This window comes from Pseudorca crassidens, chromosome 1 (genome assembly GCF_039906515.1).
Source record: "Pseudorca crassidens isolate mPseCra1 chromosome 1, mPseCra1.hap1, whole genome shotgun sequence".
NCBI classification, from domain to species: Eukaryota; Metazoa; Chordata; class Mammalia; order Artiodactyla; family Delphinidae; genus Pseudorca; species Pseudorca crassidens.
Genome location: NC_090296.1, coordinates 117,789,580 through 117,810,371, shown reverse-complemented (window position 1 = coordinate 117,810,371; position 20,792 = coordinate 117,789,580). Strand labels below are relative to the sequence as shown.

General features: G+C 49.8%; 2 long non-coding RNA genes across 2 annotated transcripts; both read left to right on the top strand.

Moving 5' to 3' along the window:
• The first annotated feature begins 8,943 nt into the window (after window positions 1-8,943).
• Window positions 8,944-13,525, top strand: LOC137232109 (uncharacterized). Its single transcript, XR_010946882.1, has 3 exons — window positions 8,944-9,163; window positions 11,625-11,705; window positions 13,360-13,525. It is a non-coding gene; the product is annotated as an uncharacterized lncRNA (long non-coding RNA).
• A 621-nt stretch (window positions 13,526-14,146) lies between these two features.
• On the top strand, window positions 14,147-19,237 carry LOC137232081 (uncharacterized). The gene is made up of 3 exons (XR_010946869.1): window positions 14,147-14,273; window positions 15,188-15,230; window positions 19,087-19,237. It is a non-coding gene; the product is annotated as an uncharacterized lncRNA (long non-coding RNA).
• The last annotated feature ends 1,555 nt before the right edge of the window (window positions 19,238-20,792 follow it).

Sequence of the window (20,792 nt, the reverse complement as noted above, 5' to 3'; positions counted from 1 at the left end):
TTCATGGGTACCACTGCTTTCTCGCCCACAGGCCCAGCATCCCAGGTATCACAGCCCTTACTGATGCTCCTTTTCTGCTCCATGAGGCATCACCATCCTTGTATCACTGCCCTCAGGGACCCAGAGCCTAGGTGGGACTGGGGCTGCACATCTCCCCTACTCTGTGCTGACTTCTGTCTCCTGGAGATCTTGCAGTTCTATCAGTGTAGGGCCAGGCTTTTCACACTAGGACAGGGGTTCCCTGATGATATGTCAGGGAGTACACAACACCACACGATAAATATGGTGCATCTTATTGGAGTGTCAGTTTTTCTCATTGGTATCTAATTGAAAATAGTTTTAATAGTAAAAGAACAATTACATGGAAGAGTAGGACACAAAACTAGCCTACAATCCACAATAGTTGTCATTTGTGACTGTGTCACAGATCTCCCAGGGAATCTCCCATCATCTTTCAGGGGATGGTTAATTATAAAATTCTGAAAAGTCCTAGGACACTGTCAGGGGGTGGAAGTGGAATGGGAGAAATAAGCTTAAAGTATTTTTAAACATTTAAGTCCCTCGCTTGGACTGAATTAAACTAGCCAGACACCTATCAGAGCCCAAGGTAAACAGAGGCAAGATGGCAAATTGGGGTGGTGAATTACATTTTGGAGAGAGAAAACCATGATTCGGTGTGGCAGGATGGTAACACCTTCTCTTTTCTCTCGATCTCCATAGCCGGGTTTCTGGAATCACACAGACTTGAAACCAAAGCCAGGCTCGACCACAGATAGTTCGAGGCTCCAGGATAATGTCCCTGATAAGGTGAAGCTGGCATCTCTCAAGGCCAGGAAGGCAGGGGAGGCACTGAGCTAGCCAAGGAGACCTCACACCGGAATTTGATGGAAGTGTCCAGCGGATGAGGTACATGGTATGTGGTCTATGGGGGATGTTGAAACAGGAACCATGGGGGAGGAGACGTCCAGGGGTTTCTAGGGGGACACAGCCGGGAAGAGAGTCCACGCTCGCCCCACTCCAAACAAGTGACCCGCACATTCCACATCTAGGCCAGTGGTTCCAAAGGAAGGTGGTGATCAGAATTTTGTTGCTTATTTTAATATACTTACCTTCAGGCACCTCTTCCAGACCTCCTGAATCAGAATCTAATAAAATTTGATTTTATAAGGGCCTTTGGGGACTTCGAGGTTGTCCTACCTCATTCCAAGTGTCCCATGTTGACCTTGATAACCACTGAGTATCTCCTCTGTACCAGGGCTGCATGCTGTGGGAGAGCACAAAACTATTTAAGACGTGGGCTCTGCCCTCAGGTAACTTGAAGACGAGACAAGAAAAAGACAAATTACAACTTCATGAGTGAATTCAAGGCAGTGAAATAATGGCTGTCACCAAGCCATGCTGCTGAGAAGCCAGTGAAGGCTACACGCTGGATGGGCTGTGAGATCATAGCACGGCTTGTGCCAGCCTTTGTTATGGACTGGCCGAGAGAACTGCAGAATGTGGCTCAGACCTTGAGCAGGGATTCCAGCTGGGCCTAAGGGGAGTCAGTGTCTCACTGTGTCTGCTGAGCTGGTGGTCTGGCCAGATCCTGGGGAGAGCTTGCTGCCCGGAGGAGAGGGTGTTGGCAGGAGGTCTGTACATAGATGGTGAGAGCAGATATGACGGGCCATGGAGGAAGAGAGCGTGATCCCTCTCCCTGGACCAAGTCTGAATGCTGTGGAGTGAGGGCTGGGGAGGGGACTGATGCGACTGTTTTCCCAGGGGCTCAAGCAGTGTTAAGGGAGCCCAGGTGACAAAGTGGGCTGCGGAGTGGAGGAAGCATGCGTTTCTCCCCTGCACGGGTCCTGGGAGGGCTCTGGGCAGCATGATGGCCGTCTGCGAGCAGTGGGTGAGAGCAGGGAAACTTGATGTTAGGCTGTGGATATAATTCCCAATGGGCACTTGGTGGGAGAGCTGATACCTGGTGGTCACGGATGATCCTTTCAACTGGGAATAGGATGGACTTCTGGAGGCTTCACATGAGACCTTCCTTGTGGATTCCCAGAAGTGCGCTTTACTGGGAGGGGGTGCTGTTGGGGGTGGTGGGGGGCGTCCTGTATCAGCAGGCGAATGCGATGAGCCAGAACAATCTGAGTTAAGGCTGTTAAGTACTGAGGCCTTTTGGTTCCAACAAACTGATGAAGCTGGGAATATCGTGCACCACAAAAGGACCAGAGCATTTGGGGGGATGAGAGGTGGGGTTAAGAGGGAATGAAGATGTCTGTGTTTGTGGACATGTGAGTTGCCAAGGATGGCAGAAACAGCAGTCTTAACCCAGTGGTTCCTAGGGCAACATTCTTTGGTTAATTGAGAATCTGAAAGTCCGTATGAAAGGAGGAGGTACTTGGTGACGCCCACAATGGGTGGGGCCTATGTGGAAACTGGCCCTAATCATACCGCTTGTCCAAGGCACTGGGAGAGGCTGAACCCTCCTGGGAAGGCCACCACGGACTGAGGCCCTCTGGAGATGGACAGGGAACTCAGGTCAAGAACTCAGGGACTTCCCTGAGGAGGGCTCCCTAAGAAGATGAAACCAACAGCCCACTGGCCTTCTTTTGCCAACGGGCATCCTGGGTACTCACCCTGTCAGCATTCCTATTGCCCAGGCTACAAATCTGTACCCACCTCAGAACTTATAATTGTGCATAACCTTATCCTTTATTCCAGACTCTCCCTCTCCCATCTCAGGTGAGTCTTCCCCATCCTTTCAAGGGAAGGTCTTGCGTTTCAAGGTAGCCACTGACCCAGGGGATAGGAAGCAAACGGGGCTTGGGAGAAAAATTTCAGTGCCCTTAGTGATTCCATTTCCTTTCCATCCTGCAACTGAGAGCCCAGTTGGCAGGCGACCTCATCCCCCCACCGAATCCTGACAGAAGCTGGAGGGCTCTGCAGTCCGTGGGTGAGATTATATGACACTGCCTAATTTGTTCTGAGCTCCCTGAAAGCTTCAGGGAAGACACTGCAATCGTAGCTTCCTCTGAAATACAAAAAAAAAAAAAAAGCGTCAAATAAAAGGTTGTGACAGAGATTTAAATGAGAATAAAATGCCAATTAACTCAGAGGTATTGGACAAGAATCTGTGTCTCAGAAGAATCCGACATCGCACTTGGTGAATCAGTTTCAATTTCCCCCAAAGCACCAAACGGCTACACCAGGGAAGCAGACCTCAGAACAATCCAGAACGCGGTGCCAGACCCACTACTTATCACTTTAATTGACACTTACTCCCTATGATGCTCATACGTTCACCGAATGGGTTCAATTTAATTCTAAAGGGGGCATTTTTTCTTTCTCCTATTGAAATATTTAATGCGGCAGTCTTTAAAACTGAATAGCTTCAGCCCTAGCGTTTCATCACTCTTCTGTGTTGCTTTATTTTTTTCTCTGTTTTTTTCTGTTTTGCTCTAAAGGGTGCAAAAGACCCCTCCAACCACGATTTATTTTGAAAAAAATTTTTTTTTTTTACCAGCTCTGTAATTACAAAGCCTATTGATCTCTACCGTTTCTTTCGGTAGGGATGGGATAGGTGGCAAAAATGAAAATCCTCCTTTGCTATCTACCCCATAGTCCTCAAAATGACGTTAACAAGCACAGATCTACTGGAAAGAAGCCACCCTCAGAATCACGGAAGAGATCGGGAGATCGGGTAGGCTTCTACCGCCGTGGAGCACGTGTCTCTCCTCCCCTCTGCCGCATCGGGCTGCACTAAGCATGAGCTGGGGAGGCGGCATCTTTGCTGATGAGAAGGATGAGAGGCTCCGGATCTCGGCTGATCACAGGAAAGCAGGTGGGTTCTCCCCCGCCCCGTGTTTATTAGTGCTGACAGACGGAGTGCAAGAGCATCCTTCACCCCGAGGTGTTACATACTGATACACTGACAGGCAATTATCTTTGGAGAGAGTGTTAAAACACAATAATTAATTGGAAGAGCAAGCGAAAGAGTGGTGACCCCAGGCTGAGGCAGAATGGTATTTCTAGAAAACACTCTGTGAGGCTGGTAATTTAGCCTCCGTGGGTCATTTGATTGCAACACCTCCCCAGTCCCGAAACCTTCCCAGTGCTTTGTTTTTCAAAAGCGTTAGCCATGAATGTGTCTCGGATGTCATTAAAGTGCAGAATAACCTCCCACAACAACTTTCCAAAATGGTGCCTGGCAGTAGAGAAAAAGCGCTGCCTTGGTAAAGATGTCTCACACAGCCCTGCTTTTGTGATGGCCAGTGCTGGCAGTGTCTTTGTTTCAAACGGAGGCTGACACACGTCTGCTTAAATAAAACATTCGCACTTTAGCTGATTTGGTGGGAACAAGAAGTTCACATGCCAAAGCATGGGCTGACCTTCCCGACCCGCTCCGCAGCCGCAGCAGGGGGGAAGGCCACATTGTTGTCTCCTTTTGCTAACAAGCTTGGAGAAGGGTGAGCTTTTCTTTTGTCTTTTGTTTTTTACCATGGTGACATCCATTGGCCTATATTTGATATTCTGCATAATGTACATGTGCCAGCAATCACACATTTGACTGGGAAGGGGGAAAGGGGACGAGGAAGGAAGAGAAGGATGGAGGAAGCCTTTTACACTTTAGCAAGAACCTGAATGTATTACAGAGGATTCCTCAGTTGCAAGCGGGTAGAAACCACCTGGATTTAACTGAAAGGGGGAAAGGGGAGATTTATTTTTAGGACACAGGATTTCTAACAGAATCCAAAGGAAAGCAGGCTTCCTGACCTCGGAAACAGGTCAGAACAAAAAGTCATTTGCTCTCCCTCCATCTCTTGTCCCTAAGAAGGGCTTTATTTGCTTCTTGCTGTTCAAGCTGGACCCTTTTCCTCTCTGGCCCACATGGTCATGGACAACCCCAAACCCCAGGAACCAGGCCACATGTTGAAGGTACAACCACACGACATGAAGAGTGTCTCACTCATGCTGTCTCATGGATAAAACTCCCAAGCCTCGGACAAGGGTTTTGACTGGTCTACCTGAAGTGAGGTTCCTACCCCTTGTGTAAGCAACCTCATCTCCAAAAATCCTATCAGATGCTGGAGGGTCTGGTAATTCATGGGTGAGATTATATGACACCATCCAATTTGCTGCAGAGAAGGTAATGGAACTGTAAAAATTAGAAAAATAAAATAGAAGGTTGTGGTTTACTCTAGAGGGTAAATCACTTTGAACAAAATGGTATATTGGGGGGCAGATAGGGGTTCAATGACAGGGAAGATACCCAAAAAAGTAACTTATTTAAGAATAAATAAGAATAAAAAAATAAGAATAATTTGAACTTTAAGAATAACTTATTTTTTAACTAAAGAAAATATTGGGAGAGATTGAGTACTAACTGTGCTGAGTTATTTAGAGGAAGCGTAAAGAGCAGAAGTGAGAATTTAGTGGTTCTTTGCAACCTTCCCTAGACTGTATCACCCTTCCCTTTATTCTCCAGGAGAGGCATTTTATGGTTCTCTAACATCCTGCATTTCCTTTTCTGGACAAACTGTATAAACCTGTGGCATGAAAGGTTTGGGAGTCCCGGACTGTTTTGCCTTTCTTGTATTGCTACAAAGGAATTATCTAATTAGGGTAGTGTAGAAGTCATAACTCTCTGAGTCACGTGCGATAGAAACCAGTTCAGACTGGATTTTTAAAAGGGGGGAACATATCATGGTACAGTGTAACTGAGAAATGCTTTGGAGGGTCAGGGCAGGCATGTCAGTGTCTAGAGGAAATCGAGTGTCTTGTTGAGGCTCTCTCTTACCCTCCTTCTTGTCTCAGCTGATACCCTCTATGTGTCAGCTCCATTCACTCCTGCTAAGATTGGTCTTTTTCCCTGTGCTCAGAGAAGATGACTGCTGGCAGCCTCAGCTTCACTTCACCACCCCCCAGCCCCCACCCCCACCCCCGGCACCAAGACTCAGGCAAAAAGCAACTCCAGCTGACGAGTCCTTGCAAGACTCTGATTGGCTGAGCTTGGGTCATGTGCACATCCCTGAACCAATCACTGCCACCAGGGCTAGCCTGGGTCCGTGTCTGGCTCCATGAAGGGGCAGGGTCCAGGGCACCACACTGCGGTACTTCCCAGACCACACGGTGTGTGAAAGGGATGGTCCCCCCCAAAGAAAGGGCTGTGTGCACACAAACGATATCTGACCACCATGGGTATTCATCTTGTCTATTATTGTTGGACATTAAAGAGGCACATTTAGGGCCAATAAATAGCCTTGGTGCCAAGATACTGGGGCCCCAAAGGTCCATCTGGCAATGCTTCCAGTGCTCATGGGCCCTTGGCATCCTGCCAGGAGATGCTAAGCGCTCATAAGCATGTGGGATTACTAAATGGGTCTCTGCTAATAAACCGCCAAGGTTCAGGCTAATAGTGGCTTTATAGGCTCTTTCCTCTGATCTCTCTTGAAAATATCCTCATTTTTTGTCGTGGGATCTGTTTTGTTATGATGACGGAAGACGGAAAGGAGGGGACTCATAGGGAACTGTAGGGAAAATGTTTCAGTGGGAAAGATGTTTTGTTTGCTTGTTTTTTTTTTTTTTTTTAAATTCTTTGAGATAATTGTGGATTCACAGGCCATTGTAAGAAATCATAGAGAGAGATCTTTACACCCTTCGCCCAGTTTCCCCAAGGGTAATATCCTGTATAACGGTGGTATAGTGTCACCACTAGGAAATTGACACTGATACAACCCGTGGATCTTACTCAAATTTCACCAGTTTTACCTGCATCCATTTGAAGACTGGATTATAATATGTATACGTTTTTCTCAGTAGTTACTCCTTGGAGCTGGGCTTGATGTTGGTGCTCATTATGAGAGCGAAAAAGTTTCCTAAGGTTCTGCATTCAGATGCTTTCCTGTAATCCTCTGGGATCCGATTAGATTACACCTTGAAGGGAGAGTGGAGACGATCTCTAGGACTAAATATAAATAGACTGTTCATTTCTGTAAATTACAAAAAGTTTTGGATTCCCAGCTGCCACTGCTTTGGGTGTACCCAGCAGGCACTGGAGACGCACGGGCAGTGTTTTGCACTTTGCAGCGGAGTGTAGGGTGGCTTGGGAGGGAGGGAGGGAGTCTGGAGGAAGGGAGACACCTAGTAAGCTGCAGCACAACTTGACGTGAGATGCGGCCAAGGACTGAGGCAAGGCTGTGGAAATCAAGAGAAGGGGACACACTGGGGAGATGCAGAAGAGTCAGAGAATGGGCAGGCCTTTGCACTTGGTTGAGTGTGTGAGTGTGTGTGTGTGTGTGTGTGTGTGTGTGTGTGTGTTCATATCCACTACTGGCCTTCATCTGTTCCAGAACACAATCCAGGAACCCCACGTTGCACATAGATGAGCTTTATTTTTGTGCGCTTCATCTTGAGGAACCGATGGAAGAGCTGAGGGGCATGGTCTCTTCAAAGCATGGACGATCTTGTCTCTAGTTTGGGCTGTATCTGGCAGAAGGTAGAGGTGGGTTGGAGACAATCAACCCGCCAACGTTTTTGTTTTCGTTTTACAAGATTTTCTAGATGTTACCTCTCTTCAACTCTGGGGAGATTTTCAGGGGATCCTGCGTGAAATCAGGTAATATATCACGTGAGTCTCTTAGCAGTTCCCACCTGCTAAGGTGCAGCATAGGCAGAGGCTCGGAGAAGCTGCGCTGTGGCTGAGGACACACAACTGACAAGGGCTGGCCGCGGGATCCCGCCCAGGGCTGCGGGTCTCCAAAGTCTGCTCTCATCGTGGAGGGAGAGTGCTCCTGCCCTGCTTATCTTCCCGATCACAGAAATGTGGTTGTTCTGGATAAGAACTGCGATTGTCTTTGGATCCCTAGATGTGCCTGCACAGTGGGTACATAATGCATCTTATATAGCTGTGGAAGGAAGGGAGGGAAGGAGGAGAAAAAGATAGTCTGAATCCATATACTCAGATCCTAAGCATTAAGAGGCTGAATTAATTGCTTGAGTTAGGATTTAATTAGGGCTTTAAACAACAGCTGTGCTATCTTGAGCGCCAACTGTAGATGACAGCTCCCGATCCATAGTTACCTATCTGAGACACTGCACCTATTTAAGATAAGCTTCCATAAACTGAAGGCGAACAAGGAACTATATGTAAGTGGCAGGAGCCATCTCTCCACCCTTAAGTGAAAGATCGCTAATATCTCACACCTTTGGACAAGGCTGGAGATGGGTAATATAGCAGAAGCAAAACAGGTTAAGACTGGGAGTCGGGAGGCATGGGATTGGGTCTTGTTGGTTTATTAGCTGTGTGGCCTTGAGTAAGTTCCCCTTCCAAGGTCTCCATGGCCTCATCGGAGAAGTGATGAGCGAGGTCTCTTCCGGCTGGAAAGTGGTACCAGCACACGGTCATAGTGAGCTCTCAATGTTTTGCCTGAGATTCAAAAAGAAGAAATACTGTCCTAATTCCTTTTGTTCAAAGCTGCGTGAGCTCCTGAGCTCCCCAAAGCAGCCTCTTCCGTGTTCTCTTGGCCCTTTCTGGTCTCTCTCCTGCCACTCTAGATTTTATGGACCCAGGAGGGAGAGGCCCACGCTGGCTGATGTGTCTGCGTCTGCCTCGTGCTCACAGCTCCATGAGGACAGTCCCACATGGGACTGAGTCCTCTGTGACCAGAGCCCACCCGAGGGTGGGCAGGGAGTGGGCATCTCAGGAAAGGGTGGCTGAAGGAGTAAATGGATGAACAAACAAGCAAAGGAACAAACGAGTGATGACTCATAACTCTTGGCAAAAGAAGCCAAAACCCCAGGCAGCCCAGAAGGTCTGCCTTTTCCTGGGAACAGGTGCCCACGTGTTCGAGCTCCCGTGTGCCAAGAGGCAGCACTGCGCTCCGCCTTTCCCACCCACCACCATCCTCCCAGCAGCTCTCTGAAGCAGATGCAGTAGTTCCCTCCCATTCCACAGAGGAAGGGACCCAGACTTCAAGTGACTTCAGATCCTGATCTGCCCAAGCCAGCGTCTTGATCCCCGCACCCAGGGAGATGGGTCTGTGCCTTCACTGCCTCTGAACCCCTTGTTTCATCAACAGGATCCTTTCTGCACATGTGGCACTGAGAGCCCCTTCCCATACGGACAGCGGCTGAACAGAAGTGATTGGGAGCTGCATGGCCCCCTTAGGAGGACGGAAAGGTACCTGCTTTGGAATGAGATACAACTGGGTTTTAATTCTGGCTCTTCTACTTACCAGCTTCGTATTCTCGGCCAAGTCCCATAACCTCTCTGAGTCTCTGTTTCCTCTTGTGTGAAACGAGGATAAGACTATCCACCTCTTGGGGCTGCTGTGAGGATTAGAGTTCAGCCACGGGGAGTGTTTAATACCGGGCTTGACCCACGGCTGCTGATAAATAAAGCAGTAACGGCAGCGTATCCTTAGTTTGGAACAATTTGTTTTTCCATGCCCCTCAGTAAGGTAAGCATGGCATTTGACACCTTTTACAGATGGGGAAACTGAGGCATGCAGGGGTGAAGTGACAAGCCCGAGGTGCCACAGTTTACGAGGGGTAGAGCTGAGACTAGGCCGCCCTGCGTGCAGATTGCCCTTTGTCTCGGTGCTCTGCGTTGTCCTATGCGGGATGGGGGGAGGGTCTCTCTCTTGTCCACTTGGCCCAGTTGGGGATGAGGACCCTGGTCTGGAAGCCCTGAGTGATCACATCGCCAGCTAAGGCAAAGGCACCATGCTGGGGCCTTGATGGGGGGAAGCAAGGCCATAGGACGTTTGCTGAGGTCAGTGTGACTGCTGCTCCCGCCTGTGTGGCGCCAGTGAGGACACAGCACCAGAACCAAGTGGTGAGTGATGTTGGGTGAGCGGTCGGGGACACCGAGTATGCTCGGATCTGCAGGTGACAGCGGACTGATCCTCTCTGCCCTGCGTCTGAGGGTCGGGAGAGGGGAGGTCTGGGTGAGACAGGCCTCAGAATGCTGTGCCCCAGGCTCCTGGCCTCCTCCAAGGGGACACTGGAGTGGACCGTCGCAGGCCACGGGGAGGAGAGAGCGGTGGGCCGTGCAAAGCGGGCTGCACAGAGGCAAGCACGGGCCCCCGGCCCCAGCCCTTGAGTTGTGCCACCAGGTTCCTTCCACGTAAGCCTTCTCATGGGAGAGAGAATGGGATTCACCTGTTTTAAAAAGGTTGCGATTTACCTGCATGACTTTGCACGGGGCTCATTGGAGCCCAGGGAAGTCAGGTGCACTGCCTGGGGGCCCCCGGCCTAAGCAGGGAGTGGGAGTCTGCAGCCACCCCGGGGTGGACAGCTCTGCCACTGACACGACACTTTATCTTCTGACTGGTCTGAGAAAGGGTCTCAACTTGGCCCAGGCTGCGCTGCCAGTTAGGGTCACAGATAGGACTTGGGGACTTCCCCGAGGGATGACGTTCAGGCCCTGCCCCCTCATTTCCCCAGAGCCTCTCGTTCTGACTTCTGGCTCTCTCTCCAGATGAGGTTGTGCTTAGAGGTACGCATGGGACAGGAAGGAGACATCTGTCACATCCCTCTCGATAAACTATTTCCCATACCTATCTCTTCACTTTAAATGCATCCAGAGCCCCACAAGGTGAACCTGGCCTCAGCCTCTCGGGAGCTTCAAGGCTCTGGACGAGGCCGGGTAACTCAGACCCACTCAGGAGTGGGGTGTCTGTCACCCGCCTGCCTTGTGACAACAATGATGCCCCTCATCTCGCTTGTCACCCCCTTGGGGCCCCCCCAAGATGTGGGGACCGGCATTGATTGAAGCCACAGCAAACTGGGCCGGCACTGCCTGTGATGCATGCCGAGAAACACACCCAGCTGCTTTCAAAGCGCCTTTCTCTCCTCTCCTTTCTAATGAAAACCCTTGTGTAATCTGTTAGTGCCGCGTCTACTGGAGCATGAATTATTCAGAGAAGTCTCTGTTCCGTTATCTCCCCTCCCAGGGGGACGCCCCTACCATTGTCCGCCCTGACGGGTCATTATGCACTGTGTGAATTTAATCTTTTAGGCTATCTGGCCACACAGAAAAAATGTATGAATAACAATTTTCCTGTAATAACCTTCAACTAACCTTTCAACCAGAGTGAGTCATTCCAATCCCATTTTCACATCAAGAGGAGTTAAAGGCATGCAGTTACCTCTCGTCTGTTTCAGGAGCTGCCCCACCTCTGCCGCACCCTTAATTTTTAAAGGGGTGTTGAAGAGTGTTATGAGCCAGAGGAGGGTGTGGGAGGGTTGGGTGGTAAGAGGCGGGTCTGGAGTCCTGACACTAAGTCTGGGCCAGGGGTCCCGAGCCTCAGCTTTTTCCTGTGGACAGGGGAACCGGACCACCACATCCAGGTCCTAGGGCCACTGCATCTGGCTCTCATTGTCCAGCAGCCTGATATTTTTTTTGCCCCATTGAAGGCAGCATTAATTCCTTCCTTTGCTCCTGCATAAGGAAAAATTTCCCCTCTGCCCAGAGATTTCCCCAGAGCCCTTCCACAGATGGCAATTTCAGATCAGTTTTAGCTTTTGGTGAGAGCTGTGGTGTCACCGTGCTGCTGACATGAGAGAGGACGGGAGAGGGTGGGGCCGTGCACGCACCCAGGAGCCCTAACCTTCCCCCCACCCCTGGCTTCCCACAGTGCGGCGATCTGGAAGGAACCTGGAGTTTGGAGTCAGGTAACTGACTTTGAGAGTTGGCTCCTCCAGCTGTGTGACCTTGGGTAAGTCACTTCCCCTCTCTGGGCATTGGAAGGGTTCCATGGGTAAGATGGGGATAATAATACTTTGCAGGGTTGTTTTGAGGATCAAATGAGACATTGAAGCAGTCTGTCTGGCGCAAAGCCCTGGGCCTGAGTTGGTTCCTCTCCTGGGCCTGAGGCACCCCTACCCCACTTTCCCCATCTCCTTTTCCCCTTCCTGAGTTCAGCTGGTTATGAGCACCTGTCTCCCCCTTCCCCCAGGCTCTTTGGCTCTGAGGCAGGGTCTGATACACTCATCCACGCTCAGGTCTGAGAACAGCAGCTCCCAGTGGCTCAACAGACCCAAAGAGAGAGGAGGAAGGATGCTCACTCCAAGGTGGCCTTGGCCCACCCACTGGGTCCTGCAGAATGGCCTTTGACTCCTGGACTGCAGCTTTGATTCTGCTTTTCCGGTTTGCCTCATACCAACCTTCTTTTCTTTTTTAACCAAATGGGAAGAGCAAACCCAGGGTGTGAAAGGACTTCTGCAGGTCATAATTCAGAGGGTCAAAAACAGACGCTGACAAGGACCCTGTGTCCTGACTCCCCTCTGGGTGCTCAGATCATCTCACTGCCCCTTAAAGCGCTTGGATGGTGGTGGCAGTACAGGCCCTCAGGCAAGAGATCTAAACAGACATTTCTCCAAAAAAGATGTACAGATGGCCAAAAAACACACGAAAAGATGCTCAGCATCACTAATTATTAGAGAAATACAAATCAAAACTACAGTGAGGTATCACCTCACACCAGTCAGAATGGCCATCATCAAAAAATCTACAAACAATAAATGCTGGAGAGGGTGTGGAGAAAAGGGAACCCTCTTGCACTGTTAATGGGAATGTAAATTGGTACAGCCACTATAGAGAACAGGATGGAGGTTCCTAAAATACCTAAAAATAGAGCTACCATATGATCTAGCAATCCCACTCCTGGGCATATATATATCTGGAGATATATCCCCATAATTCGAAAAGATACATGAACCACAGTGTTCATTGAAGCACTATTTACAATAGCCAAGATATGGAAGCAACCTAAATGTCCATCGATAGAAGAATGGAAGAAGAAGATGTGGAACCTGTACACAATGGAATATTACTCAGCCATAAAAAGGAACGAAATAATGCTATTTGTAGCGACATGGATGGACCTGGAGATTGTCATTGTCACTTAGTGAAGTGAGTCAGACGGAGAAAGACAAACATATAATATCGCTTATATGTGGAATCTAGAAAAATGGTACAGATGAACTTATTTGCAAAGCAGAAATAGAGTCACAGATGTAGAGAACAAACTTACGGTTACCAAGGGGGGAAGGGGGTGGTGGTGGGATGAATTGGGAGATTGGGATTGACATATATACCCCACTATGTGTAAAATGGATGTAAAATGAGAACCTGCTGTATAGCACAGGGAACCCTACTAATGCTCTCTGGTGACCTAAATGGGAAGGGAATCTAAAAAAGAGGGGATATAGGTATATGTATAACGGATTCACTTTGCTGCACAGCAGAAACTCACACCATTGTAAAGCAATATTCTAATAAGAATTAAATTGTTTTAGAAAGGGCAGGGACCCTTGATCTCCCTCAAGTCACACCGTGCAGGCCAAGCTTTAGCGAGTTTTTTCTCTCAGGTCACAAAAACGGCCAAGGAGGTGGTCCTGAAGTTCTGACAGTTTCCTCAGTGGGAGATGGGCACTCTGGGCGATCACACAGACAGCACGGAGAACCCTGGGGGCCTGTGTGAATGACGGGGTCTGCGCAGAGAGAGCAAGGTGCCACGAGGGTGCGAATAAGAGAGAGAGAGACGGGTGAGCAAGCCCTAAGCAGGGTTTACCTGCCGTTAGTTTTCAGACCGTCTTTGCCGCTTCCCATGCTCCCCGCCAGCTGTCCTGCTGTCGCAGGGCAGGGATGTGCAGGCCCCGTCCCACATCTGCGTCCCCGCCTGCTCCTCGGCCCCGCCCAGGAGGCCACCGCCCTGGCTCTTCCACAGCCCGTATCCTGTACGCTTGCTTTGGTGCCTTTAGAGCATCCCGTCTCCCACTTGACCTGTCTTCCTCCAGAAAGCCCGCTCAGTTTGTCTTTGAGGGCTGGAGGGAGGCAGCCTGGACCCAGCCCTTCCTTCCTCTCCATTCCATGGCCGGTTGGATTCCTGTTCAGACTTTTCCTCCCGTCTCCCTCTGATGTATTTGCCGGGCTCTGAGCGAAGCCCCGCTGCCCCTGCAGAAGGATCTTTCTGAAAAAACGTTCCCCAAGGGCTGAAAGGAAATACAGAAAAACACTCACAATCGTTGCCTTTGGGCAATGGGATTTTAAGTGGGTTTTTAAAGTTTTACCTTTTCCTCCTACTTTTTGGGAGTTTCCAGACTTTCAACAACGTATGTTATAAAAGTTGACAGAATGTAAGAGATCACCGTTCTCAACATGTTTCCCCTCCTACTTCAGATCTAATAGTGATGCTCTGCTGCCCATTTGACACACGATCCTGGAGAACCTACTGAACGCCGGGCACCCAGGAGCCCCACCCAGAAGGCCGGCCTTATGATTGGTAGGTGTAGCTGTTGGTCTGTGAGTTCAGAGGCTTCTGGAAGACACCCTTGTTAAAAGCAAAAACCCTCCACCTGCTAGCTGGGCCCTGCCCCTCAAGAACTCAGACCTGAGGCTTAGAGGCAGTTTTGCTGAACTGCATGGGACTGTGGGTGCAGGCAGCCCCGCTTTGGGCTTTTCTACCAGACTAATGAAAAGTGGAGTTCTCCTTCACACCATAGAAGCAGCCTAGCCTTCTGAGCTTCCCAGGTCTTGGCCATGGTAGACGGAAGAACAGCAGGGGACCCCAAGGGAACTGCCTGCCAGCCTGGGTAGGAATTGGCAGCGACTAAAGACAAAGGCAGTGTTACTGGGCACATACCATGAAGCCCGCGAGGAGTAGATGCATTCACTGCACAGAGATCTGCCATGGTGGTTTGGAGGCGCACGGGAAACAGTGCTGGGCTCCTTGGAAATGCTTGACAGCGAGCGTGGCTGTGCTGTTTCATGGAAGAGGGCACAAGAGCCGGCAACATCCATGATTATGGAAATGCAAGCCCGTTTTCACTCTCAGACGAAGGGTCCATAGGCTGTTGGGCTGCATCTTAGTGGGTTGTTTGCCTACCTGCCCCCTCCCCTGGAGCAGCTCTTTGGGGTTGGGGACCATGGCTGACCCTGCCCTGTTTCCCCACTGTGCCTTGCTAGGGCCCTGCCCCTAACGGTGTGTGTAGCCGGGAAGGTAGAGAAGACAGAGCCTTTCCAAAGGGCGAATGTGAATGGAGCGACTGGGGCGAGGAGTACCAGGGCCTTTGAGCCATTTGTGAAGGAGGGAAGAATCCAAACTGGCCGCTGAGGGCACCAAGAACAAAGCTTGGGGGCCACCATTAGGGGATCACCCGGACTCGGGCCTGAGCTGCTGCTTCCACGTCTTCACAGGCTCCCAGGAGAAAGGCAGCCCCCCAGGGAGGACCTTTCCTAGGTAAGAATTCAAACACAGATCCGTCTGTGTCTGAAGCCTGCTTGCCTAATCCATCCCATGTCCGTTTCCAGCACCCACGAGATAGTTCCCCATCCCTATGCACTTCATCCTAGCTTTGTTGATTTCTCCACTGGCCCATATAACAGTCAACGTTCCTTCACCTCCACTGTCCCTGTCACCTCCTCTCCCTCTGCCCCATTCATACCTCCATCTTTTACAATTATTCCTGACGGCCCGCTCTCAGACCCTGATATGAACATGAGATCCTTCTCCTTCTGTGCCAACTAATAAACCCTGTCGTACAGTCTCCACTCCTGGAGAGCTTGCCCTGGAGTCTGGAGCAGATTCTCCTGCAAGGAAAGCGCACAGCAAGGCTGGGGGAAAGTGCTCTGAACTTCTGGTGCCTGTTCTCTCAGATGTTTCCCATTTTGAATGTATATAAAAGAGCAAAATGGGCTGCAGAGCCAACATTTGGGCTACAAAAACATGTCCTATCAACAACAGCAACCTTCTCCCCAGAGAAAATGAGGTTGTGTATATGTGTATGTGTTTTTTTTCTTTTCTTCCGGGGGTGGAAGTGTTGCATTTTAATGCCTGATTTTGGCACTTGGTGCAGAAAAATAATTTTGAGATGCCAGTGGCCAAATTTTCCTCCATCCCACTTCAGAAAACTCGTTTATGTTTAAATTTCTTGCAGCTGAGTTATATACACAGTACATGGGGGCGGCTGTTCAAAATGTACCCATTTATAGCTCCACTGTATTTTTCCCCCTTTGCAATAGAGAACTGAGACATAAACACCACCCCCATCTGACTGCACACGAGGTATGGATGTGACAAATCCCCCGGGATTTCGGCAGCCAGGCTTTTGTGCACACAGGCACGACACATGTCAGTGCAGATTGCCAACAGGTGTGGCTCAGGGGGAGGACAGAGCCAAGGACAGGTGGGATGACTGTGCAGAAGCTGGTGGAAAGATGGCAGAGGGGATGCACCACCCTTCTCTCCCACAGCCTGGCCCGGTCCCCCTTCTAGACCAAGTGCAAGGCATGACCGCCGGTGTATGGCCAAAATGTGGGATTCTGGGCGATGCTACGGCTCTAAGATTGGCCTCTGCAGGAGAGACGAGGGGACATAAATGTCATCCCGAGTTTGGGGAGTTGCAGTAGCCTCTCTGGGGAAAGGCCCCATTTATACCTCACTGCCCAGTGGTTGAGAAACCAGCTGTTTGGGGACCCTGTGGAATCCAGGGTGATGTGTATTGGGGTGCTCCGGAAGCACAGCTTGTTTCTGAGACCCATGAGATACAACGGACAGGCACTGTCCTCCCATTTTGCAGGTGAGTACCAGAGAGGCTGAGTCACTGGCCCACCGTCACACAGCCAGCCGAAGGTAGAAAGGAGCTCTGGAGCCTTTCTGGAGCAAAGGCAACAGACCCTGAGGAGAGTCTGAGGGGAATGGCATGGGTGCAGCATGACTTGAGGGTCAGAGGAAGTCTTGCCTCACCCATTTGCAGACCTGAAATCCTTCTGGGGAGAGTCAGCCATTGGGTTTTGATAAAATTTCCCAAAGGTGATAGAGCACTAGATTCCTGGGATATGTGAAGTGTGAAAGGGTCTCTGTGCCCAAAGAAGTTTGGGAAATGCTGATTTAAAGAAATGTAGACTTTTCTACCTTGCAGGACTTGTCAGAGCCTTTAATGTGCTAATGATCCAATGTGGGGCGTGGGGGCACAGGTTGGAGCCTCCAGGATTTCCCAACCCCACTGACCAGGGCACTAGCTTCACCACGCCCTTACCAGGGCTCTGTAGACACACATTTTGTGAAACGCTGGATTGCAGCTGTGATGAGTTTAGAAAGGTGTATTTTCTTGGGGAGGAGTAAAATATACCAATATTGATTAAACTCTCCAAAATGCAAAGTGGTTTGCAAAAATTAGCTTTGAATCATCTGGAAGGCTCAGAGGAAATGGGACACAGCAAAGGTAAGTTTCAATTAGAAGAAGAACAGAGGGAAGTGAAACCACCTTAAATCCAACTTGAGAAAAGCTTATTTAAATGTGTTGCTGAAAAAAACAAAAAAGAGGTTTCGTGCTTTGTAGAAGTTAGATTTGGCACCAGGAACTCTTCAGCTGAGACTGAAAGGCGCTGACCCATCGCTCTAGGAGCCTGTGTCCCGTGCAAGCAACACGTGGCCGGAGGCATCATGGGAAATACCTGTTGGCTGGGAGTGGGGGGAGGGGGAACTGGGAGCTGAATTGTTCTTCATTTTTAAGAGGAGAGAGATTTCTGCTTCCTTATGGAAGAAAAATTTTTTGTTTGTATTTGGTTTTGGTTTTTGGTGATGCCATGATTTGAGAGCACATTTTTGCTCCATCAGAGGGTTTTTTTAATAAATGAAGCCCAAAGGCAGGGGCTGGATCTCGGGCACCCCCGTTGCCTGCCTCCTAGTTTAGGGCTGAGTGCATAAGGGAAATAGTTCTGCTGAACTGGACATTTGACTCCTGCGTTTTTAAGATGGAATTCTAATGGAAAAAAATAAGTCTGCACATAGTCCTTTCTGGCAGGACTGTCCTGTACATTGTGGCTGTTTCCAGAAGAAGCCCAGGGTTGGGAGGTGACTTGGGGGTCCATGCCTGCCTCTGCTTCTCTGTGGGTGGCCATAGGCAAGTCTCTTAACCTCTCTGAGCTCCAGTTTTCTCACCATAAAATAAGGATCCTAAAAGCTGCCTTGCTTATCTCTCATGTGATGGAAGCGTTAAAGGAGTGAAGGAATAAACACATGTTGTAAAATTAAGACGCCATACAAATACCAGTTATTATTACATGATGGCATTTAAGCAATGTCAGGAAGGCCTCCTTGCCTATCTAGAAATACCTTTTGTCAAGGATTGTCAAGGGGCCTGAAATTGTATCATTAGAAATGCATTCCCTGGGATGTTAAAGGCTTTTAGATCTTTAAGACATCTTCACTAAAATGCATTTGGGAGACATCAATATGAAGCCATTATCTCTGCGCCACCGAGAGCCTGGCGGAAGAGATGGACTTGTCCAAGCTGGTAGCAAACTAGCAAACCAGCTGAGGGGGCAGGGAAGTGATAAAGAAAAGTAGGTGTTCCAGGAAGGGATCCCCAAGACTGTGAAAGACCAGAGCTTCTTACCCTTGACTGTGCCCACAAATGGCCTGGGGATGGAGTTAAAAATGCAGATTCTGACGCAGGGGGCTTGAGAGGGGCCTGAGAATCTGCATTTCACACAAGCTTCCAGGTGATGCTGATACTGCTAGTCTGAGGTCCACATTTGTACTACAAGTAGAATAATAATACTAACAATAACTAACAGCAAATCCAACCCTCCCAAGAACATCTGGCTTTGGCCGAAGGCCTGAGCACTGTAGGATTTGGTGGTTTGGGAGGAATCCTGTACAAAGGCACTGCTACCTTGTGGGAGGAGAGTGACTAACGCATGGGGATGCTGTCTGTTAATTTGGATGTGTTGTTTTGTGTGGACTTGGTTAGTGAGCTGTGCTCTTGAGAACCGTTAAGATGTACATGCAGGATGGGGCCTTGAGACCTTGCTGGGCTCTACCCTCCCACCCTGACAGAGTCCAGTGTGAACTAGATCTCCCTGCCCACCCTCATCCCCTGCCCCACTTTCCCCTCCCCTTGCTTTGTCACCTCCCGCTAGCGCAGGTTTTCTCGAGCCTCTGGCTCTAATCTGTGTCTGTGTGTTGAGTGGTGTTTATGTGTGTACATATATTTCTATCTGTCTATCAATCTCTCCCTCTTCCTCTCTCCCAGTCTCTCCCTCCTCTTCCTCTCCATCATCGAATCATCATCTCTGTGTTTCTTCTCTAGTAGCCGGTTCCCGGAGGAGGGGTGACGTATCAACTCACCAGATCAGTGTTTACTCGCCAGGAATCCCGGGCATTTTAGCACTGGATGATGAGCCCCTGAGGGCAGACGCAGGTGTTCCTCTGTTTGGAGCTCCACATCTCGGATCAGGCATGGACCGTGTGGAGCTGGGTTTGCAGGTCTCACGGCAGGCACCTCTGAGCCCCAGGTGAAGTGTACACTGCTCCCAAGCTCTCGTTTTCCCCGGTCCTGGAAGTTACCACATGAGGATGAATAAGGAAGACTCAAAATGTAGTGAAGGAGACCAGTCACCTACCACCATGGGAGCCCAGCTGACTATCTGTGAACATATGACTGAAGGACCTCTCCCCCCTGCATGGCCGGGGCGTCCTTCAGAGAGGATGACTGGGGAGGGGTTAATGCCAGGGGGAATCCTGGGCTACCAGAAGGGAAGAGCTGCACGGTACCTCTGAAGAGGGGGACTGGGGGAACACATTGGTCTCCTAGCATCCTGGGCACATGGCACCTGGTGCGGGGGAAGACCTGTCCTTACAGGGAAGGTCAGGTCACAAATATTTAACTTGATGACTGGAGCTCACTGATGGGCGCGTGAGGGCTCATTATACTACTCTGTCTATTTTTGTGTAGATGACATTTGCCAAAATAAAAAGTAAAGGAAAGAAGAAGAGAGAGAGAAGAAAGAAAGAAAGATCAACGCATGTCATGCTTCCCATACTACTTTCTGATTACAAGCTGACTGCCCACCTTCCTGCTGGTAAAGGCGGCTCTGATCCTGGCCACGTTGTTCTGGCTTACTTGGTGATCGTTTTGCCCTTTGCAAATTAAGAATGTGGCATTCAAGTTTGGATGAGCACTGCCCCAAGTGTGGTATGGGGATCAGAGCCTACGTGTGAACTGTTTGTTACCAGAATACAAGGTGATCGAGGGTAAATAATTTAGAAACTTCTGTAGCCAATGACTTTGCCCTACCGTCCAAGCTCATGGTCAGTGGATGGGTCTCGTGAACAGGGCTTGAGGGTAGTCAGATTCGAGTGGTGAATGTCATGTGGTGTGAACTGGGGCTTGATCACACACAGTAGGACCAAACATCAGACCATGATGGAGTGGATTTTTTTTTCAAGTGGTATCTCACAACATATGGCTTGAATCCTTGGGACTTTCGACGGCGTCAGCCAGTCCTTTAGAATCTAGTCGTGGAGAGCCCTAACAAGAAATTTCTAGACCTGCAAGAATAAGACCCCCTGCAAGGACCCTGGTTTGAATTGCGGATCTCCCTACGGGGGCCTGCCTGGTCCACCTGCCCAGCCTCCCTGCCGTACCCTCACCCATCCTCAGCCAGTTTGTCGAAAAGCAACAGATGCAAACAGCCTGCAAGGGCAGGACAGTTTCACGGGCTAAGCCAGATCCCCGCTCTCCCTTTTCTCAAATTAAAATGGAGATGTGCTTCAGCTGCCTCTCCCACATCCCTCTTCCTGGGAGGACCTGGAGGGGTCCTCAGGAGGGGGACAGAGGGGCACTCAGGAGCCCCACACAAGCTGTCGAGGCTGTTCTGGAAGTGGGTAATCTCTGAAAGGGTGATTTAGAGCTCAGCGTGGCAGGGCTGGAGGCAGCGAGGTAGCTGTTCCCCACGGCGCTCATTAAGTTTCCATAGATTGCATTTCCTGCCTCCCCCCGCTAGCCCTCCAAAG